Source organism: Rhinolophus sinicus, linkage group LG09 (genome assembly GCF_036562045.2).
Source record: "Rhinolophus sinicus isolate RSC01 linkage group LG09, ASM3656204v1, whole genome shotgun sequence".
Classification (NCBI taxonomy): Eukaryota; Metazoa; Chordata; class Mammalia; order Chiroptera; family Rhinolophidae; genus Rhinolophus; species Rhinolophus sinicus.
Genome location: NC_133758.1, coordinates 1580631 through 1601961, shown reverse-complemented (window position 1 = coordinate 1601961; position 21331 = coordinate 1580631). Strand labels below are relative to the sequence as shown.

Genomic DNA, 21331 nt, shown 5'->3' with positions numbered 1-21331 from the left:
CAAAGCTCGGTTCGGAAGTCCCAATCCATCCGGGAGGGTTCTCCGAGGCAGCGGGCGGCCGCAGCACTGGGTGTTCTCGGCCCTGATCAACGGAAACACTTCCAGAATTCAGCCTGGACTCACCACATCACAAGCGTCTGGGAAGGAAGAGGCGGCTGGATTTGGGGCACAGGAATTTTTGCTTTGGGGTAGCAGATAATATCCATAAGCTAGTTATCCACATCCTTTGTTTTCTCCAGGCTCATACGATATAAGTAGATTTACAGCACAGAACACTGCCTTAAAGTTATCAAAAATCATTTTAAAAGAAAATTACGCAATTGCAGAAGAATGAAGTTTGTTGGAAATCTGACTGCATCCCTCACTTTGTAGAGAAAGTCATTATCAGAACAAGGCAACAAATTCCGTCCTGGGGATCCCAGCTACCAGCGTTGCTCTAATGTCACCTGCCAACTACAAGGTGTGCTCCTGGAGGAAAAGAGACGCAGGTCAAACAGGAGTTCCTTAACGCTTACGTTAGATTCACCTGTAGACAGTCTCATTACTACAGTCGCAAGTGCACGGTTAGGCAAGGTGTTGACTTTCCTCAGCTCTCACAGAGAGAGACCAAATTCTCCGTGTAAAAATAGGAAGTCACAGGAAGCTGACCTTGCTCTGGAATACCTGGCATGCTAGCCAGGCCTACAGTCACGTGGGATGGGCCTTTCTGACTCAGCGAGGGGAGCTGGCCCAGCAGGCAGGGCACACCCTTTCCCAGGCGGGCAGGCGGGGAGTCTGGAGACTTGGCAGCCCTGGTGGCCTGTCAGTCATCGCCAGTGAGGGTGGGTACCCCTGGCCTCCATGCACAGCCTCCAGAGCAGGTGTGTCCCTCCCACTGTCCCACCAAGAGGCCCAGCAGCTGGGACAAGACAGGCCCCAGCTCCAGAGAGAAGCACCCAAGTGGGTAAGAGTGCCCAGGGCATGCCCCCTCTTGTAGGCAGCTGCTCTCTCGGCTTGCTCGGAGGGTTTGGGCCCATGTGCCTCCTTATCTATACACCCAGAGGGTAAATGATACTTCCTGGAGCAGTTGTGGAAATAGTTAATATTTTACAGACACCTGAGGACACAAGCCATTAGTCAGAGGAGTAATAAACCCCAGTAGGCACTTTGCCCTCTGTGACCGGCCCCTGTACCCTGTCTCCCTCCTTTGCCAAGGCAGGGGGCCAGGCATGTGCCATCACCTCAGGCCCGTGTGAGCCCATGACCCAGGACACCAGCACTGGGAACAGAGGGCACACGGACACTTTGGGCACTGCTTCTGGCCACAGCCAGTGATCAAAGGACAAGAGCATTTGCTTGGCCCAGTGCGTTTTAATCTACCTCTAGAACCGCCCATACCTTCCTTAGCAACGGGCATGACGGAGCTTGATAGTTGTGTGTAGGGAGGAGATGTGTCAGCTCAGGTGCGGGTTTGCATGTGGCCTGGGCCAAAAAGAGCTACAGTCTGAGAGCTGACTAAAATAAACCCAACCTTTCTGAAAACATGGAGGACACTGAATTCAAGAATTGCTGACCTGACATCTCCAGATTATAATCACCGATCCTGCCACAGTCCCGCAGGAGACATGGCTCAGAGCCCATCTCCTAATGGGCGCACTATTTTACTGGGTGACTTCCTTCCAGAACCTTCTAGAACCTTCCAGATTCTAATCAGAGGAACGAATGCTATGCATGGTCATCAACCCCACCATGGGCCCCCAGGAGACATGGCTCCGAGCCACGCTTTTGGGCACCACGTCTTTACATAGCGTGCAACATTTTACCAGGCAAGTCCTCATTTCTTAATACACAGTAGAAAGAGGGTGCTAGCAAAGGACAATTATATTTAACGAAAAGGGAGGGAGACAGGTCCCAAGAGAGTATGATGCAATGAAAAGGACTCTGAATTCGGGGTCGGGAACCTTGGATGGCGGCCGTGGCCGTTTGTGAGGCGCTATCTGAATGCTTCAGAAGCATGTCCTCTTCATCCGTTCACTCTCCGCTGAGGTATCGTTCTGCCCCTCATCTTACAGAGGACGAAACGCTTAGGTCAGAAAGATTCCGTCACACGAGCTCACACAGCAGTTATTGGCAGGGCCTCGGTCTGAGCTGTGTGTGTGGCTACAACACCACATGCGGTCTCCAGAGTTCTAGTTCAAGTTTGGCCATGAGCTGACTGGATGACTTGGGCAAGGCACGTAATTTCTTCAAAAGAAGGCTTTCTCGATGCATTAAGTCTTGGATTTATTAAGGAACAGCGCTCCATGGAGAGGTTAGAGGGCACTGTGCCCTTCATTTCACACCTTTTAATGGATGCTCTGAAGACTCAAACCCTCCAGGCCAATGTGGGCCAGGGCGGCATGCCTCTTTCCTCTGACATGGAAACTTTTGCAGAGTGACAGCAACTAATGAGCATTACAGAAACATACCATGGAATTAAGTCTCTTTTAAAACTGTTATTAAAAGTGGTATTTAAACGAATAGTTAAATGACAGCTATCTAGAGCACATGACATATATTATGAACCTAAGGCTGGCAACGAGCTTGCATTTTGAACTTGAACTCTTGAAGGGGTTTCTGCATGCCATTTAGTTTCTAAGTGGTATCTTTAAGGAGGAAAAAGGCCAGCGTCCTCTCAGAAGGCAATGGTTTATCACCATAGGTTGAGCCCTGACCTTTTATTGCTCCATTAAAATTAAGATTATTCAGGAATGTCTTTTATAGGAAATAGAGAGTGTGGTTTGAAAAATACAGACATCTCTGCCGAGTATAATTGCTACAATGTGCCTACCTGACACACATCACAGTTATAATAAAGTATCTTCATCACTTATACTGCCCTAAATCACAACATTTCCTATTTGGCCTTTTCTAATTTGACTCTAATCACAGAAATCAAATGACAGGTGGTAACATCCAAAGACCATATGGGACAGACTTACTGCAAAAGCGTGTGAGCAGCCGGGAGGATGTCTGAGTTTTGGTCCCCACTGTCCCAAGCAGCTGGCAGCCTCAAATGGGTCCCCTGGCCTCTGACCCCCATGTGCTGTCCTCCTGGGGAGAGAAGGGGTCTGTACTGGGGGGCTTAGGGCCCAGGAGCTGGGAACCGCACTCTGATTCCCACAGGGATGGGCCTGGACCCACCACCTGCTCTGCACCTGCTGACCAGCCACCTGAGACCTTCAAACACTGAGCATTTCCTGACCAGGTTTGAGCAAAGCCATCCGTGAAGTGTCCGACTGCTGACAGCTGCCTCCTCACGCCAGAGGCCCAGGCCAAGACGAGGGACGATGAAAACTCATTATGTGAGTGTCTACTGGTGCTTGGTGCCAGAGAGAGCAGCGAGGGGCAGAGGGATCATACACCCACGTGCACACACGTCTACACTATGTTCCTGTTCTGTGTCCTCAGGACACTGGGAGGACAACTCAGCACACGTCGCCGGCCCGTTGCTCTCAGGAGAGCGTCCTCATGCCTCAGCTCCTCGGCCTCACACAGCTTTACAGGGAGACAGCGCATCACCAGAAAGGAAACGCAGCAGACAGAGAACCCGGTGCCCACGGTCTGTCCTCAGGGGAAGCCCGGCCTTCAGTTTGTCCACTGCTGTGTCTCTAGCACATACGACAGTGGCTGCCACAAAGCAGGTGCTCAATAAATACCTAAGTGACCGGGAGAGTGCCAGATGAAACACTGAAGCTATTCCCTCTACCCAAACCACACACACACACACACACACACACACACACACACACACCCCCCACGTATGTTTCGAGGCCACCAGGCCCATCCTTGGATCACGGCATCACACCTGACCACAGCAACGTGTGGACAGGAGGGGCCAGAGTGGAGGCATGGCCGCAAGGACCAGCAGGCCAGGTAGAGGGGCCAGGTCCCCGCACTCTCCCACCCCAAGAGCAGCGCTCAGGAGCAGGTGGGCTGAGGCCTAACTAGGGCAGTGTCTCCCCTGAAAACAGAAGCCCTTGTTGAGAAGGAACAAAGGACACCGCAGAAAGGAAGCGGCGGGGCACCCTTGCCCACAGGCACTGCTCCCAGGGAGGAAACGGAGCTTGGCACAGATGGTGGGGTGCCAAGCTCAGAGGGTGGTGGGCAGAGCCAGAGGTGCTGGCCCTGCAGACAGACCTGCCTCCCTCATCTCTGGACCAGAACCTCCAACGTCGGCCGCAGGGACAGCATGAGCAGCAGACTCCATGCAAGGGGTCCACTGGGGCCTGGGCCAGCAGCCCTCCCCATGCATGAGCACGCAAGGTGCCCATGGTCGAGGGCCAGTGCAGACCCTAACGTGGGCCAGCAAGGGGACCCAGCATGCAGGCGGGGACTCTGCCCTTCAGAGGAAAGGGGCACTTGTGACCACATGAGTGTGCAGCAGTGCTTGACACACGAACCACTAGTTACAACAAGCAGAACCAACCCACCATTCACGTGGGGAGGGCTCTCACAGGGACCATTACCGTTTCAAAGTGCTAATTCAGAGACTACACTCTCCTGTAAGCTTCATCCAAATGTTAAAACAGAAACATTGAGACCAGGTTGATCCACGTGGCTCCTGGTACAGACACCGGCCTCCAGGAGAGGGCAGCCCGGTCACCTGCCCCGACAGGCTACACACCATAGGCAGGCCCAGGGTGGCGCCCCACGGAGACCCCACCTGCGTGTTCTTTCTGTCGTGAAGCCCAGGGGCGCAGTGCGGGTCTGGGCTTCACCTGCTGAGTAACGAATGCATCCGGCCTCTCTCCTCTCTGCCCACTTTCACAACCCCGTCCCTGGGTGTCCAGAACATACTATGCAAACATCTGTAATTAGTCACGAAACCCACTGTGTCATCCTTGTGGGGAGAACTCTAGGGAAAGTGACTAGGAAGGTCTAAGAAAAAGATGGGGCGCGCCTGGGATTTGGAACACCCAAACCATCCCCCGTCAGGCCCATGGGACCTCAGGCATGGTGGTCAGTAAGTGTGGCCCATTGAGAGAAGCCAGGAACTAACTCCATGAGTGGCGTCCAGGGGACAATGGTCAGATTCCTCTTCAACCTGTGGCATGAAAGCAAGTGAAGTCTCAGATCGGGACTCAGCGACACAACTGTGGTATTAGCCCAACAAAAATTCCACCTAGGACCTTTCCTATCTTTATGCACCAATGTAGTGTTTTTCCAATAGTGTGAAATTTTGTCCAAATGCGTAATTTCACAGTAATGTATAAATTTAATATGTAAATTTCACATTAAAATGTACTTTAAGTTCCTATAGCACACTTTATTTTGGTGTTGCCAATCCAATGTGTGCATGTGTGTGTGTGTATACATATACATATATCACGACATTTCACTGCATTGTCAGAAAGGCCGTCTGCCAGGTTTGCTCACTTCTATATCCCACCACCCTTCGCATAACAATTTCCAACCACTGGTCTGAAACAAATAAGGTTAGCTTTTAATATCTGGTTTAAATCTGCTCTCTTCAAAAATAAATCTTGACATAGAAAAATAATGACAAAATAAAAGAGTCATCATTTCTCTTTTCAGACCACACTACCTTCCAACAGCAACATTAAATGATGTATCAAAGCTCTGTATGCATTACGCTGTCTCTGACACACAATTTATCCTCTTTATATTTCTAGGAAGACAACTGCAGCTGGTGTGTGCACTTCATAAATCCTCGGTCTCTGCTATTCCAAGGTTATTACATCTGCAGACATCTGAAAAAACAGAGTAAAAACGACCCCCCCACACACACACAGAAAGAGAAACCCAGCTCCTAAAACTCATCTTGGTTTACTTTATTAAATGTCTGCTTTCTCTGGCCCCTTAAGGCAGCACAGTAAGGGCGCCCACGGTCCGACTGGAGAAGGACCGGGGCACAGGGCGCAGTTACGCGAGTGCGGCCTCCGCTCGGCGGTGGGATGAGGCAGAACAGGCCCCGGAGGACGGACAGATGCTGCGCAGGCGGCGGGCGCACTAGCACGAGTGCAGTGTGTTGTCTCCCAGAAGGGAAGTGCGTCCTGGGACGTTTAAGGCCCTTGGGGGCCAAAGGCTCCCAGCCCCGTTGGCTGAGCCCGGCAGGGAGACTGACGTCTAGGGAAGGAGGTGCGGGAACAGCCCAGGCCCAGGCTGAACCGGGACTCGGGGAAGAGAATAAACACAGGTCAGGGAGGCGGCCTGGAGGATGAACTGGGTTTAGGAGGGAAGAGACTTACAGCCTGGTGTGCGCTGGCGACCGCGGCAGGTGCCCTTCCATCTAGCGGGGCAGCGCCTCCGGCTGTGGCAACGCAGGGCTGTTCGCCAATCCTTTGTTTGGGAAAACTTATCTGTGGCCTTGCACCTTCCCTGCTCGTTCAGCGCAGGAACTGAGCGTGCCCCATCCTGGTGTCCCAGGGAACGCGGGGCACAGCTCGTCACAGGTACTGGGTGACGGTTAAATAGCAATCGTGCATTTGCTCGATTGGGGGAGCGTGCTTCACAGCACTGCATGTTTTTCCTTTTCATAGTTTAGCAAAAATGTTAGATTTCAACTATGCAGAAGCCGGATGAGGAATCTGAGTGTCTATAAATATTCCTCGTCAGATATGCTGGCGCTCACAAGGCAGGAAACCAAATGCTGTTCTCCAAAGGTGGAGGAAGCATCAAAAATAAGCGTGCAAATTAAAATATACTGTCATCATGGAACTGTGTCCTCCATGAGCCATTCTCTCTAACACAGTCAGCTTATCAGTGAAACGCAAAGAACTTTGCGATTGTAAGAAAGCACGTGTGAGCACATGCACGTGTCTTTGGAAAGTCTGTGTGGACCGAGGCATACATCCGGCACTCTCGTCCACACCTCCTTTCACTCAGAGCCGGGCCCTCAGAGTCTACTTGGGAGCTCATTAAAACACACATCCTGAGCCCCACAACCATGACCGCGTGTGGGGTGGCAGAAACGGGGGCCTAGGGCTCTGAATCTTGTAAGAATTCTGGGTGAAATGTATGCAGGTGGTTGGCAGACCCCCCCAAGGGAATGTCAGTGCCAACCTCGTGCCACAGCTTGGTGAGGACACGCGGAGGTCATGGCTGGTGCTTTGGTGGCGAGCTGGCCACTGTCACTTCCGATCAGATTCAGGTGCATTTGTTTTATGTGTGTGTTGCCTCTGGGTTTCAGGATCAGACTCGGACGAAGCAGAGTTAGAGCAGAGCTTTTCTTCCTCTGTTTAGGTTGGTAGTTGCTGTGCAGGTGGCCTCCTATGTCTGCAGGACCTCCCGGGTGGAGCTGTCCTTGCTCCTGCCCCCAGGGTGGCACTGACCGTTCTAACCAGAGGGGTGGGTAGGATGTGGGGCCGCTGCCCTCTGGGAGATCCCATGTGGCCTGACGCCCCCAAGTGTGGGGCCACCTCTTGTGCAGGGTAAGCAGCAAACAGGGCTCTCAGGAGCCTCCACTTAAAGTGAGGAAGGATGCATTTATTTTAATGTGACAGGACACCCCACATCAGAATGGACACTGATTTTGAAAAGGGGTCAGTGGCTGATCAGTGGTGACAAAAGGGGTGACACTTTTAGGCCATGGGGGAGTTTCTCTGCAGCCTGAAGCCACAACTTTCTCATAGGAAATGAGATCTAGTCAGAGGTCCTGGGCAGTTTTTCCTGAGGACATAATGCTTCTCCTTGGGAAGTACTGTAAATGCTAAAATGCAAAAATATTTGCAAGAGCTACTTACCCCGTGTTAGGAAATGCACTGGCTGATGCAGCGTGTGCTGCAATTCAGGCTGGTGGAAAGCCCTGCTTTGCTGGGCTCTATATTTATCACACATGCATGTGAGCACAACATGTACTGTTCTTTTGTGTATTTCCTTTTTTTCCAAGAAATAGAATTTTACTGTATTTATTTGCAACTGGCTCTTTCCCATTCACATTGTTCCTTTAAGTTTGACCTGTGTTGGTACCTGAAGTTCTAGGTAATTTACCTTAACTTTAGTGAATACATCATAGTATATACCCATAACCCTCCTCATGGGCCATTTGTCTGTTCCTCTCTTTCTTTAATATCAAAAATTTTACTTATTAAAATATGTGGGCATAGCTGAAATAATGTTGAGAGGGAAATTTATAACCTGAATGCTGACATCAGAAAAGAGGAAAGGTCTTACATCAATAATCTAAATTCTAACTCGAGAAACTAAAAGAGAAAAGTTAAATATATCCAAAGACAGTAAAAGGAAGGAAGAAAATAGTAACGATATGAGTATAAACCAGTGAAATTGAAAACAGAAAAACAACAGAGAAAAAAATCAATGAAACAAAAAACTAGTTCTTTGGGGGGAAAATCAATAAAATTCATCATTCTGTAGCAAGACTGACACACAAAGAGAGAGAAGATGCAAATCACCACTCTCAGGAATGAAACAAGGGCTAACACTACAGATCCTGTGGGTGTTAAAAAGAGAATAAGGGATTCTATGAACAACGATACACTCATGAATTCTACCACTTACAAGAAATGGGGCAATTTCTCAAAACCACAAACTATCATAATTCAACCAAGAGAGAATAAATAACCTACATAATCCCATAACTGTTAATGAAATTGAATTTGTAATTGAAATATTCTCAAAAAAGAACTCTTCAGGCCCAGATGACTTCACGGGAAAATTCTATCAAACATTTAAAGAAGAATTAATGCCAATTTTACACAATGTCTTCCAGAAATCAGAATAAGAGGGAACAATTTCCAATGCATTTTATGAGACTAGTGTTATCCCAAACTAGGAAAGACTGGACAGAGACTGAAAAATCACTGGCCAATATTGCTCAGGAACTTAGAAGCAAAAATCCTCAACAGAATATTAGCAAAGTGAACCCAGCAACATATGAAACTATCATACACGTGACCCAGTGCAATTTATTCCTGATATGCAAGGGTGTTCGACATTTGAAAAGTAAGTAATACAATCCATCATACTAACAGGTTAAATGAGAAATATCCCATGGATATTTTAATTGACACACACAAAAAACTGACAAACTCCAACACCCATTCATGATAAAACCCCTCAGCAAGCTAAGAATAGAGGGGAACTACCTCAACTCAATAAAGAACATCTACAAAAAACTCTATAGCTACATCATACTTAATGGTGCAAAAAGGATGCTTTACCCCTCAGATCAGGAACAAGGCAAGGAAGTTTACTCCTGTAACTCTTATTCAACATAGTGGTAGAAGTTTCAGCCAGTGCAATAAGACAAGGAAATGAAACACAAGGATAGAGACTGGAAGGGAAGAAATTATACTGTTCCATTTACAGATGACATGATGGTCTGAATACATATCAAAAGGAGTCTACAAAAAAACTTCCTAGACTGAGTGAGGGAATTCAGCAAGATTGCAGAGTACAAGATCAACACACAAAAATGATTCATATTTTTATAATACTAGCAACAATCATGTGACATCTGAAGTTAAAAATGATTAAAAATTTCTCCAAAGAAAATGAAATAGGTACACTCTGAAAAAACACAGATTCAGGATCTGTATGCTGAAAGTTACAAAACCACTGATGACAGAAATAAAAAGGTCTAAATAAAGAGACAACTTGCGATCATAGAGTGGGAGACTCCACACAGGAGAACTGTTCATTCTCCCCAAATTTATGTACAGATTTGATGAAATTCCTATCAAAACCCCACCAAGGGTTTTATAGACATAAACAGGCCTATTCTAACATTTATGGAAAGGCACAGGACGCATATGATTTTGATAAAGAACAACAAAGGGGGAAGACTCACTCTACGTGATGGTCAAGTTTACTCTGAAGCTACTGTAATCTAGGCAGTGCAGTCCTGGTGGAGGGACAGTCACCTCCTCGATGGGACAGAACAGAGAACACAGAAATAGACCCATACAATATGTGGGAACCTTTTGTGACAAATGTGCAAAAACAACTCGAGGGAGGAAGAGTCATATTTTTAACACAGTCCTGGAGCAGTCGGATATTCCCCGCAAGAACAAATACAAACCACAAACCCTTCAACTTAGACCTCACAACTCACAAAAATTAACTCAAAATAGACAACAGACTTCAGTGTTAAAAGTAAAACTATAAAACTTAAAAAAAAAATAAAACAAGTTGAAAATCTTTATGACCTCAGGCTAGGGGATGAGTTTCTATAGTTCACACCAAAATCACAATTCATAAAAGGATGTCATCAAATGAAAAACTTTCTCTCTGCAGAAGACCCTGTGAAGAGGATGAAACAACAAGCTAAACTGGCAGGAAATAACTACAAACCACCAAGACTAGTACCTAGAACATACAAAGAACTATCAACGCAAATGATTCAGTTAGGAAATGGGCACAAAACCTGAGCAGGTTGTTCACTGAGAGGATATGCAGATGGCAGATACACACAGGAAAAGCTGTTCCACAGCATTATCTGTGAGGGAAATGCAAATTGAAATCATGATGCAGTATCACCGCAGACCTACTGTCCAGCTAAACTAAAAAACGGTCACAAACCAAATGCTCTCAAGGTTGTGGAGACCCTGGATCGCTCCTGCCTTCAGGTGGGATGGAAAACGGCGCAGCCATCCTGGAACAGAGAATGGCAGCAATGTCTTACAGGATTGAACCTGTGCATAAGGGATGGCTTAGTGACTGCGCTCTTGGGTGTTTATCCCCGAGAAATGAAACTGTGTTCACACAAAGCCCTGCACATGGATGGTCCTAGCAGCTTTATTCACAATGACCCCAAACTGGAAACAATCCAAGTACCCTTCAAAGAGTGAATGGCTGAGACCAAAAACCCACCCACCCCATGGGCTACTCAGCAAGTAAAAAGTATGAGCTCAACCTCAACAACTGGGAGGCATCTCAGGATTGTGCTTAGTGAAAAAAGCCAATCTGAAAAGGTTACACATTGCACGACTCCATTTGTGTGGCATTCTCGAAATGATGACATTATAGAAAATGGGGAACAGATCAAGGGCTTAGGGAGGGAGAAAAGGGAAGTTGGCTGTGGCTATAAAGGGTGGCGTGAGGGATCCTGTGATAAAACTCCTATGTGACTGTGGTGGGGGCTGCACAATTCTGCACACGTGATAAAATTACACACACGCACATACACAAACACGGGAGCAAGCGCACTGGTGAAATCTGAAACCCCAGTAAAGCCTATAGATTGTATCAGTGTTAATTCCCTGGTTGTAATATTGTTGCACAGTTTAGCAAGATGTTTCCAAGGGTACACGGATTGCTCTGTATTACTTCTTACAATGGCATGTAAATCCACAACTATCTCAAAATAAAAAGGGTTTAAAAATTGCTTCCGTGAGCATCTTGTGTCTGTGCCTCGTGAACAGGACCAGGTTCTCCCCAGAGGACACATGGGAGTGAGACCGAGAGAGACTGCAGGCTGGGAGGGTAAACCCATCTCTGCTCCACGCAGGGCACACACATCTCCAGCTTTTCCACATTATTCTCTAAAGGGCCTGTTCCTCTTAATATTCCACTGACAATACTGTGAGTTCTCACCTCTTTACGTCTCCCCAACACTCGGTGTGATCAGAATTTAAGTTTTTTCACCAGTATGATAGGTATAAAAATTACTCTAATGATGTTGTGATTTTCAATTCCCTGATAATGAACGTATTAAACGCACATATTTTATCAATTCAGTGAGGTTTTCTCTTCCAGACCAGCCTGTTGACTCACATAGTTTTCTACTGGGCATCTCGTTTTATGTTACTGGGTTTTAGAATTTTTTATATGTTCCAGATGCGTCACCTAAGGCTTCATCCTCTGGGCATCCACCTATTTTTGACAATGGAGCCTCACACCTACTCCACGGTCACAGAGTCCAGGATAAAATAACACTCAGATCCACCTTTGTGATTTTGCACAATTACTGAGTCTGAGGCATTCCTAATAGCTTCCGAATATGCGTTGTCAGCTACCTGGTTGCAAGGTGAGGGAGAGTCTGCCTCCACTCACGCCTGCGAGGCCCAGCCTCCCTGCTGGTCTCTGCGCTGCGGGTCCACTTGCTGCCCCAGCCCCAGCCCCAGCCCCTGCGCTCATCTCTGGTGCGCAGCTCCCATGGGTTCCCCTTCTCTGGTTACAGCCGGCTCTGCACTCAGGTGGGGATCGGGAGAAAAGCCCAGCGGCTCATGGCTCAGTTTGGCGGAAGCACGGGGTCTCCCGGGACATCCACAGCTGTGTGAATAGCCACTCAGGAGCGCCCAAATCAGGCCGGCTCAGCTTCCTCTGAAGGCTCCACGGGACCAGTAGGTGTGTCCTTTATAATTACTTACTACAGACTATACTGAGTGGTCAGAACACGTTCTTTTCTCCTTTACTGACAGCTAAGGAAGTAACGGAGAGGATGACGGACAGACACATGATCGCACCATTACAGGCAAGTCACTGGGAAGAGGAAGCATAGTTTTGGGGAGTGTGGCCACTCATGCGGGTGGAATTTTTAAAAAGGATTCCTGGTCTGCAAGGTGTCCTGTTTACCCAGGCCACGCAGGACAGCCGCTCGGGGCTGGTGGCCGACCCCGGGAGCCGAGTCCTGTGCCATCCCCGTGGTGTCTCTGTGCCTTGGTGTCTCTGCCAGGAAAAATGATGGTATAATAGGGTCGTCATATCAAATGAGGGTAGTCATGACTGTTGATGAGGTGACACGAGCCCTCCAAACACAGCCTGGCAATTTGTAAGGGGTCAGTAAACACTCCCTGGATACCTGGGTAAGAAAGAAAGGCACAGAGGCAGCTGCTCATATTGTGTCCAATTTTTAAACAATCTAAACTAAAATTCAAACAAGATAACCTTCAGTTATATTTAAAACTTCAGGCGGAAATAGGAAATTCACAAGGAAGAGTTGTCTGTTCCCTCTCAGTTCATCGCCATCACAGTCAAAACCATGAGGGAGCAATTCATCGCCAAGTCACAGAACAAGTCACTTTTCTCCAACTCTCTTATCTTTGGGCAGAAATGTGATACTTTAGAAAGATTTTCAAAGTCGATTTGAATGTCATTTCAAAACAGTTAAATCCTTGGGCGTTACTGTTAACCAATATTTTACAATAATTTTTAACTGGACTCTTTCCCTTCAGGTTTCTGTTTATCCCACTTAAAAAACTAAAACTACTGATGAGCAGTTTTTCTTCGCAGGTAGAAATATGGCTCTCAGGCTGCCGGCTTCTCTCAGGTCATCTCGTCCATCATTCCTGGAAGAGCCACACTGTTCCCAGCTCTCCTAGCTCTGAACACCTGGGGTCTCAGTGCCTGAGGAGGCCCCATCACTCACAGGGAGCCTGCCTGTGGGCCTACGGGGCAGGACTGACCTGGCTTAGACCCAGGGTGGTCCCCGGCTGTAAAATGTCTTCCTGAGCTCCGCAGGCAGGCTATAATCTCCGAAAACCACAGGTCTTAAATAGGCGGCCCCCTAAAGTTCCCTGGTCTGAAACAGGCTTTCCAGCCAGCTTTCCAGCCAAGTGGGTGTGGGCTGCCAGAACAGCGCCCCCACACTGTGTTTACACCCTCGCAACACACCCAGCTAAGCCAGTGCCTTCCGCGGATGCAGAGACCAACTGAACACATGGTGTTGATTCTCACTTCGTAGTAACTGCCAAACTGAACCAGGAACCTGAACGCGCCCATTTCCTGCCCGCGTCTCACTGAGATCCCCAAACAAACTTCGCCCTTTTAACAAACCCCACTCCGCCTTCCGAAACAGGGGCTCAGTAGACCCTGTTTAACAGAAACTAGGCGCCGTCGCCAGCATCCCACGAGCCTTAGAGCCACCTGGGCGGCAGGGAATGGCCGAAGAACACACACTATTCCCGGAGACCCCCACACCAGGAGAGTCGGGCCCAGGTGGGCTTCCTGCCCAAGACGGGCCCGCGCAGGCGCCCGCGGGCAGGTAGGCGCAGGTGGGCACAGATGGGTTACAGGTGGACGCAGGCGACGGCGCGGCCAAGCGGGGCCAGGCCCTGCGAAGGCGGAAGCCAGGCGAGGAGTGTGTCGCCAGCTCCGAGCGCAAAGAGAAACTGGGCTTCGTCTGGGGCTGGGGCGTCCGCGGTGGTCCACTAGGCTCCAGGTGCGGCCTTAAGGGGCACTTGAAGCTGGCAGGAACCCCCAGCCTGCCCGTCAGCTGTCACCACCACCGTCCCCGCCCCACCCAGAACTACCTCTTTGCCCTTGGTCACCTTCCACCCCACCGCCACCCGAGACTGCGCGCCCCCCGGCGTCCCTGGCCGTGGCTCCAGCCAGAGACCACCCCCGGAAACCCGTCGGTTCCAGCCCAGCCGCTGCAGATCTTCGTCTACACCTGCGCTCATCACGTTCCGGGAGACCACAGGGCTGCCACCTGCCCGACCACCTGCGCGGCTGCTGGCGGGGGAGGCGGCGGGAGGTCCCTGAATGCGACGCGGGACAGCCCCCCACCCGGGGCCTCCTCCAGCCCTGTGCTCCGCGCCCTTCGCTCCAGGTCCCTGCCGGGTCCCCGCTCCCCGCTCCCAGCGCGCGGAGACAAAGCGCCGCCGCCCGCCCGCCCCCGGCGACGGTCACCCACCGCACTGCGCTCGCCGCTCCCAGGCTGAGTGCGCCGCGGGGTCCAGTTCACCTCTCCGCCGCCCGGGCCCCAAGCGCGGGCTGCGCGGGGTTCCCGGGCTGCCGGCGCCGCCTTCCGGGTAGGAGACGCGGGCCGCCAGGGCCGGAGGCTCGTTCTCGCTGGCGCGCCGCGCTGACTGGCGGCGCTGCTTAGAGGCCGGGCGCGCACCCCGCCCCTCCCCGCCTCCAAGGCTTCCTGCTGCCAGGTAAACACTGCTGAGTCCCACCTGCCGCCCCCGCCGGCGCCGCCGGAGCCAGGACGACCCTGGGGACAGCCTCGGGGACGGCCTCGCCACGCGGAGCCGGGGATCCGCGGGGACCCCGCGCCGGTCAGCCCAGGAGGGCGGGGTCAGAGTACGGCTGTGCTGACCTGCTGCTCCTGGAACCCATCCTCCTGGCTGAGTGTTTGAAACCACTAGGTGAGGCCCGAGGGACCTGAGACAGCATCTCCCCTCGCTGCATTTCACGGTGGGGTGACCAAGGATCCAGCCAGTTCAGTGCCTGGTCTTCGGCGCTCCACTGACCAGCCGTACACAAAGCCTGGCCCTTGGAGAACACCAGAGATTAGTTCTGCAGGGACCCCCGTCCAGCAACAGGAGCTGGGCTGGAGAGTACAGGGTTCCATCAAAGAGGCAGGTGGAGAGCACCCAGGAAACACTAGAAAATGCCCAGAGCTGGGGACAGACCCTGGGTCCTGCAGCTCTGCAGCATTTATTGGCTTGTGGTTGGTGTCATCTCTTGGTCCGAAGGCACTGCTGTTTGGACATTAGTCATCTGGACACAAATTTGGTGGAGTCTGAGAGCCTTTCCCTGGATCCTTGCCTCCTCCTGAGGACAGCCAAGTAGGAGGGCGCCGGAGACCAGGCAAAGCTCCTGACTCAGATTCCAGGTCAGGGATGGAATCTGACACTTCCCAGGAGACCTGGCCCCACATAAGGTTTGTTAGGGGAGGGGGCAGTCTAGTGCCTGGCAAGACTCAGTGAGCCCTGTCCCCTGGGCCAGCTGTGCAGGGACAGCTTCAGGGCGCCCTGCCCAAACCAGCCATCCTCAGGGACCTGGGAATCCATCAACTGCAGCAAACGCTGGTGATTCTAAGGGAACTACATCCCAGATCATAGAAATATTTAATCTGATCCTTTCTCAGGAGAGGAGAGGACATGGGTTCCTGGAGTCTGAGGCAGACATCAGGAGGGCAGTGGAAAGCGATGTTGTCCCGTCTGTATGCCCTGTCCTTTCATGCTGACTTTCAGGAAAGGAACACTGCGGTGGGAGGAAGGGACCGAGACAAATGCTGAGACGCAGTGGGCAGTGACTCTACCCCAGGCTGCTCAAGTCGCTCTTACCCCCCCACCCCCCACCCCCACATACACACTTGTTAAAGCTCAGGCCAGGGTGCGGGGATCCGGGGTGAGTGGGGTGCAGAGGACACTGGGTTTCTGGCCCACAGATGTCAGTGAGGTGCCGATGGGAGTTCTTTAGAGCAGCCACTGTCCTTCCTGCTGGTGCAGCTGCCGGTTTCTCAAGGTTTTATAGAAATCCACTTAGGCCAACAGTTGTCTGCAAACGTCAGGCTTATGAGTTACAACTCCTTTTTGAGTGTTGATAGAATTCCACATGCCTATTTCATGGGGATTTAATGCCCCCCAATTCACAGGTACTCCAAGGAAAGTGTACATGAGGGAGTCAAGAGCACTATTTAAAAGAGCAACGGAAGGGCATGTGGAAGGTCCAGTGTTAGCGAGGGATTTGCCCCGCTGCCGGCTCGGGAAAGGACCCAGGGCGTCACCCCTCAGTCATATGAAGACGGCCCCGCACGCACCCTTTAGCAAAATACAGGTTTCATTGTGCTGAATAACGCTGGACGGCTCTTTTGACAAGTAAAGGATAAGTGATCCACGCCTCATTGTCTCTGGGACGTTCCTAAGAAAATCGCATTGCGCTTGGCTCCGTCTCTCACACACGTCAGACAAAGATGGCAGGAGCCTTCAGCACGTCAGACAGCAGCAAACAGTCCAGGGTTTTGTGTGTGATACACACTCAGGAAGTTTTTGTTCAGTTGAATTAAACTCCAAATTCCCCAAACTAGTGGAAGGAAGTAAATTAATGCAAATAATTTCCACCATGCTTACTCTTTCTGCAGTTCACCTGAAATGGTGAAGCAGCCTCACCTCTACTGAGAGCAGCTCACCGTTGTGGGTTGCGTCATGTCCCCAGAAAGCTACGTCCACTTCCTACCAGATCCCTGTGAATGGGACATTGTTTGGCTATGAGGACTCTGCAGATGTCCCCAAGCTAAGATGAGGTCCTGAGGGTGGCCCTTACCCACTGTCATGGGGATCCTCATAAGGAGATGGAAAGACGGACAGAGGAGATGCAGAAAAGAAACTGAGGTCGGGGGCAGCTAGCGGAGTCAAGAAGTGGTTATGTTTTGGGATGACAAAGGACGGCATATCTGAATGGTGACTGGCCTCTTCTGGAGAGAAGGGACCCTAGTCGTCAAGGTGACATTTGGAAGTGCTGCTTATGGACTGGAAATGTCTGTGATTAACTCCCCGCTTTCACCTTCTTTGGTGCTTATGAGCACAAGGGGGCATCTGAGTTTTGTGGGGCTCACAGCCTATGCCATTTGGGAGCCGTTTCTAAGGAGCAGAACAGAAGAACTAGATGCACAGTGAGGGACATGGTACCAAAGGGATGTTGATGGTTAAGCTCAGGTAACAGCGTCCACGTGGTGCTGTGGCAGGTAGGAGCGCACGTTACAAACCGAGGACCCGCGCGCCTCCTGTCCGTCTCTCCCAGCTGTGTAGTCACAAGTCTCTTCTTGGACCAGGGCGGTCGGAGTCTCTGACCTCATGGCATCACACTCCCCATGAAATGGGAGCAGGTGTAGTTGACACTTCGCAAAGCCCGTTAGCCTTCAGGAGCACTGCTACTTCCAAGGGTGTTTTGTGATATACTTGCCACCACCAATTATGAGAAAATGATCCTGTCGTTGGAGCTCCTGGCTAAATTGCACAAGATAAATGGAACCCAGTAGGTTTTACTGAAGTGAGTGTTCTTCCTGGCTGTTAATGTTCTACCTCTTAAGCATCTGATTGGAGGCCGTGGGAGAAACCAGGCCAGGGACTCTGCACGTCTGTATCACATCACTGTCTCTGGGATGGAGCATTTCTATAGACCTGTTCCTATGGCAACCAGAAGCAGAGCTTCATTTGGTCAGGAAAATAGAGCACCCTTCTCTGTTTGGCAAGGCTATGTGGCGCAGGCTGTTACACTCGGTGTGAGTGAGTGCGGGTTGCGTGGGTCAGCAGCGGTTTCGTCTGTGTGGCAGCATCACATGGGCCGGTGTGCACAGACAAAAGCAGCGGGGACTACTCCAGACACGAGCAGTGCTGGATTTCCCTAAGACCCTGTGCACTCAGGTCTGCTGTGACGAACTAGCCGACGGAGCCAGACTGGCAGACACCCTGCATCACACGTGGTAGGGAAAATGGTCTTCTGTTCACCCAGCCGTGGCTGGTTTCTCCTCTGCCCTCAGAAGGTGGCCAGCTCCAAAGTAAGCGTGGCTCTTTCCTGCGGTCCTTAAACCTCTCCTACATTTGGAGTTTTCCTGCCATTCCCTAGTTCTGCAGCTGTACATCACCCAAGTGCCAACATACAACCGAGCAATTTAGCCGTAAGTTCACCTTGAAAGTGTCAGGGATGGCCAATCACTGCCCTGTCTTCAACTCAGCCAATTCCACATTTGGAAATCATTCATAATAACACCCCACTCCTGGACCAGATTATTTATTGGGTGCAAGTAGAAGAAAACCAACACAACCAGCAACTGAGGATAAAAGGACTGCATTCTTACGTCACCAGAAAGTTCAGCAGGAAGCTGAGGAAGAGGAGAATGAACTCACAGCTCCTCTTTCCTTTCCCTGAGCAGACGTGCTGCCAGCATATACAACATCCAAGGCCAATGGGACAAGGCCACTCACTGGTTTAAAAGAAGCTACATTTTTAACACTTAGGGAATTTAGCTGGCTCAACCCTGCCTTTCCAAATATTTTCTGATCTGTTTCCTTCTCTCTCTCTCTCTCAATCTGTCTCTCTCCGTATGTGCCTATATATGCCTATCTGTCCATCAATGCATCTTACAAACAGGCCTGACTGCCTGGGCGGTGGGGTGGGGACGGGTGGCCTGCCCTTGGCACCGGCAGTGCCGCTGTCAACATGTCGTCTCTCAGGTTAGGAGAAGGTGCACATGCAGCTTCAGTAGTGAGAAGAGACGCAGATTGACAGCTCCTGGAGAGGATCCCGTCACCCCTTTTCTGTGCCCACACTGCAAGCCACCCGCTGACCCTGACCCCTGGGCAGAAAGAGGAGACGGCAGGTGCCAGGCTGGGTAAAGTGAGCCCAGTAAATAATGAGAAATTAACTGTGGACTGCTGGTTTGTCTCCCAGGAGAAAGTTTACAAAGAGAACCCCCCCGCACCCCCCGCCTCCATGCTCCTTGCTGAGGCTGCACCTAGCCTCGGGCTCCTGGCCTGCATCTCACTGTAACTGCGATGATTTAAACTAGGAAATGAGGCAAATATGTAATAATCAAGTTGGCAGGAAAGCGTAATTAAAGGCGATGAAATACGGCGTGAATACTCCCTGTGCCTCAGGAGCTCCAGGAAAGCGCAACGATGAACCTGGTGCTTTGTGCTGTTTGTCACGTGTAAATTCCACCTGCATGGTTCTAACTTTTCCAGTGAAATCACACAGCGTTCATAACAGGAATAAGATGGGAAAGTTAGTCCTGGAATAACACAGGGCCATTTGGAAGCGGCCTGCTCCTCTGGCCACGTGAATCACTCAGGCAATATGTTTAAGGCACTAGGATTGCAGCTCAAAAAAGCTGATTGAACACCAAAAAGAATCTCTCGCAAAGACAACGTATCAAAATACATTCCCAGGGCTTTTGTCCTTGTAGGAACGATCCGAGGTGGTACACAAACGATTTACTGTTCCGGTTGGGAAGGTGCATTCATCAGGGCTCTCCAGAGAAGCAGAGCCAATCGGGATGCAGAGATCTTACCTATCTACTAGTCTGTCATCCATAAGGAGACTTATTTCAAGGAACTGGGTCACATGATTGTGGGGCTGGAGACTCAGGCTGGACCTGATGCTGCCGTCTTGAGGAAGAATTCTTTTTTCTCCAATAAACCTCAGTAGTGGCTCCGAAGCCTTCCAACCGGATGAGTTCCACCCATAATATCAAGGGGAATCTCCTTAAAGTCAACTGACTGAAGGTATCAATCATCCCACAGAATATCTTTACAGCAACACCTACGTAATTAGTATTTGACTGACAACTGGGAACTATGTGGCCTCGCCACACAGACGTATAAAATCCACCCATCACAGAGGCATTGACTATGTTTCAGAAGAAAATTTTGGAATTTGTGTCAACTTCTTTGACTAACATGGATTTCCTAATGTCACTGAGAAAATTATACATAGTCCCTTTTTCCTTATAACTTTTAGAGTTGCAGTGCAATTTCATATTTCACTTAGATCGCTGGGGGCCAAACATACAAATGTTAAAATGTGTTTTGCCTCTGTTTCCGACTCGTTTTGAACTTTAAGGAAATAACTGCCTTTAGGGTAGACATCTGGATGCTTTTAGAAGATGGCATTTGGAAGAGCTGAAAGATAAAGTACTTGACAGGCCTCTAAGATGTGTGTGCCCCGCACGCTGGAGCACGATGGGTTTTTTGTGCTAATGTGTACCTCTGAACTTCTTTAAAATGTCCAATTACTCTTTCCTGGGAGGGATGCAATCAGTTCTCTGCTGTTATGAAAAATATGGATAAAAGCAAAATTTCAAATGCTGTTCTACAAAAATTATTTAATCCTCTCTGGCCCATTGTGGAAATTCCTACAAGGTAGGTGGGATCAGTACCTCTTGTCCTGTGCTGGCAGATGTGGCCACAGGTTTGGTGACAATTTCAGTGTACTCATCTAGGAGACGTGTACTTTCATGACAGCGAGAGTGCAGCCAAGGTCACCTTGTACCAAGGCAGAATGTGGTTTGAATGAGAAGACCTTGAGATGTCCCCCTCTGCCTTCCCAATAATACCAATTTTCTACTGGCCGATGGTGGAAGTTCTAACCCTTTAACTTTATTTTGGAGCTTTGATTCACAATAAAATGCAAATGCCACTGGGCGAGGGAAATGACATGGAAGCTATTGACTGTTTTCCTCTTGGATCATCCCTGATCTGATTTCACGAGGATGCAGGAAAGATCACCAGTGACCCAAGTGGGTGTGTCTGCGGGGAGGCGGGGTGCAGGGGAGCCCCAAGGCACTGCACGCCATCTCTCTTTCCTACCTCCCAGCTTTATCCAAAATAGACATGACCAAAATGTTCTTAAAAATCAAAAATAACTACTGCAGTATCATTTCTATGTCATTAAGAGCTAATGATTCAGAGAATAACTACAGCGTGTAGAAAGGTCTGGGGAGATGCTTTAAATGTTCAAAAAGTTGTGAAATGGTTTGAAGTCATTTTATAACTCATCGTTTGGGAAGCCTGCCTAAAATATGGTCTGAGGCATTGAGTACAAGGCCCCAGAAGGTTTCATTGGCAAAGCGTGTGTCTGCCGATGGTGCTGGCTGAGTGTGCGTGGACTCTCAGATCAGATACTGACACTGACACACACTCAGTCTTTCCTTGTCCATCCC

At 49.9% G+C, this 21331-nt stretch overlaps 1 protein-coding gene across 4 annotated transcripts in view; it reads right to left on the bottom strand.

The window, feature by feature from the left end:
- Positions 1-14711, bottom strand: part of MBP (myelin basic protein) — an 85329-nt gene extending 70618 nt beyond the window's left edge. For all 4 annotated transcript variants that reach the window (XM_019715598.2, XM_074339821.1, XM_019715607.2 and 1 more), the window contains exon 1: positions 14576-14711. The gene's annotated coding sequence lies outside the window, so the exon portion shown is untranslated. The remainder of the gene's footprint in view (positions 1-14575) is intronic.
- Positions 14712-21331: the final 6620 nt, after the last annotated feature.